Here is a 2500-nt window from a genome sequence, read left to right on the forward strand (position 1 = left end):
GGAGGAGGAGGAGGAGGAGGAGGAGGAGGAGGAGGAGAAGGATGATAATGATGATAATGATAATGATGATGATGATGTCAAAGGCTTCAGTGATGTCTGTATTGTTCTTATTATTTTGTCGTGGCTTGTTCTGTTATTGTCATTCTTCCACGTCCAGCGTGACGACCGCTCTGTTGCTGTTGTTGTCGTAGTTGTTTAATTAAGTTCTTATATTTGTTGTCGTTGCTGCTGCTGCTGCTGCTACTGCTGCTGCTGCTGCTGTTGATGCTGCTGCTGCTTATGTTGATGTTTCTAGTGTTGCTGGGTGTTGTTATTTTTTAATGTAATGCACGTTAACGAAAGGCGAATTTTCAGTCCAATCCAAGAACAGCTGAACCTGCTCAAGAAGACCATCAATTGTCGAAGAAAAAATGGTCATCTTAAACAGGTGCTTCTCTTGGACAGTGTCATTATAGTAATAGTAGAAAAAACACAAGAGGGAAAAGTGGTAAGCGGTCGTTTGCACGTGTGAGTGTCTTGAACAGGTGATGGTTAGATCATTTTGGACTGAATTCTGAACCCCAAAAATTGTCTCTGTCGACGGCACACTCATAGGGAAAAGTGTCTTCATCAATAAAAGCGTTTAAATTATTGAATTGTGTTTTTGAGCTCTTCTGTTGTGCATGTCCTGTGGAAGGGGGAGCGGAGGGTAGGATTAAGTGTGGTGAGTGGGTGGTTTGCAGGTGCTCTGCATGCTGTGGTTTGCTCCTTCTTTCCTATCAAATTATCTGTCGTCCTTATTCCTCCTCCTTTTTGTTTTTGTTATTCTCTTGTAACACCTCTAGTCTTCCGCACTTATATGACATACTTGTTTTGAAACTGCCGTAAAATACTTACTAAAACTAAAACTAAAAAGTATGGTGAGCTAGTGAGTGGGTGAGTAAGTGAGTTAGTGAGTGAGTGAGTGAGTGAGTGAGTGAGTGAGTGAGTGAGTGAGTGAGTGAGTGAGTGAGTGAGTGAGTGAGTGACTGGGTGAGTGAGTGAGTGGGTACTGGTAATTGGCAAAATAATTTACGTATGCCTAATACGTAAAAGAATGAATGAATGAATGAATGAATGAATGAATGAATGAATGAATGAATGAATGAATGAATGAATGAAAATTGACAAAACTTTTTATTTTATAGACAGTTTCTTGTTATTTCTGTGATAACCCTCGTACCATTATAAATACGCTATTTTTCAAAGGTAGGCCCTAAATTTGCTCGGTTAAGGAGGGCTAGTTTTTGTTAGGTAGGACTCGGTCAACAGTACGGTCGGAAATGCAACTGGACACAAGGCGCCAACTACAGACAGAATATGTGTGAGGCAGCGTGGTGGAATCAGGCTCTCGTCAATTTTTTGTCATATAAAGGTATTTGCATCATCTTAAAGCTTGTTCACTTGTCTTTATTTGGATGGAAAAAAATATCCATTTATCCTGAATAAAAGTCGAGATATTTGCGAATGAAGGAGGTGGAGTCACCTGTTTTCATAGGTGAAATTAGCGAGAAAATGGCGTCAAAGATGAGTTATTTCCTTAGCTTAAGAGTCTGTGGTAAGTGAAAATTTACATTTTTTTGTGCTTTAAATCAACGTGTTTCAGAAAAATCCACTCAGAAATTAGTTCTTTAATGGGCATGAAAGCTGTAGCGCCAAAATACAAAAATTTGATAAAAATTCACAAACCTGCAGAAAAATGCAAGTTTCTTCATTTTGATTATTTTGACGAAAGCCTGATTCCACCACGCTGCCTCATGTATGACATACTACTACAAGTACACAATTCCTGCCGTTGAAAAGAGGCCACACATTGATCACAAACATACGTAGTTGTGGTAGGTAGGAACGATGAAGAGCTTTAATAATATTAATAATAGTAATATTAATAATAATAATAATAATAATAATATTAATAATAATAATAATAATAATGATAATAATAATAATAATAATAATGATAATAATAATAATAATAATAATTATGATAATAATAATAATAATAATAATAATAATAATAATAATAATAATAATAATAATAATAACAATAATAATAATAATAATAATAATAATAATAATAATAATAATAATAATAATAATAATAATAATAATAATAATAAATAGCATTTGTACAGCGCATATCCCAGCTCAACTGCAGGCTCTATGCGCTTTACACTATATTATTACCCCAGCAGACCATAGAACACTCCGAAACATTCTCAGCTTCCCGGGAAGCAAACAGTGCAAGCAGCTGATTAAGCGCTCAAACACTAACAAACTGACAAGATCTTTCACTGTCTATAGCCGGGTACCCATTCCCAGCTGGGTGAAGTGAGGAAATTTCGTGTAAAGTGCCTTTCCCAAGGACACAACGTCGGTTTCCTGACGGGATTCGAACCCACGACCTTACGGTTACGAGTCCAAGAGCCTAACCACTAGGCCACCGACGCTTTCAGAAATCCAGTTTCTCTCCACCGATACC

General features: G+C 37.0%; 1 protein-coding gene across 1 annotated transcript in view; it reads right to left on the reverse strand.

The window, feature by feature from the left end:
* Positions 1-2500, reverse strand: part of LOC101846062 (G-protein coupled receptor GRL101-like) — a gene marked incomplete at its 3' end in the record, with an annotated part of 12917 nt that overhangs the window by 3230 nt on the left and 7187 nt on the right. The window lies entirely within an intron of this gene.

The sequence above is a fragment of the Aplysia californica genome, unplaced genomic scaffold, assembly GCF_000002075.1.
Source record: "Aplysia californica isolate F4 #8 unplaced genomic scaffold, AplCal3.0 scaffold00056, whole genome shotgun sequence".
Taxonomy (NCBI): Eukaryota; Metazoa; Mollusca; class Gastropoda; order Aplysiida; family Aplysiidae; genus Aplysia; species Aplysia californica.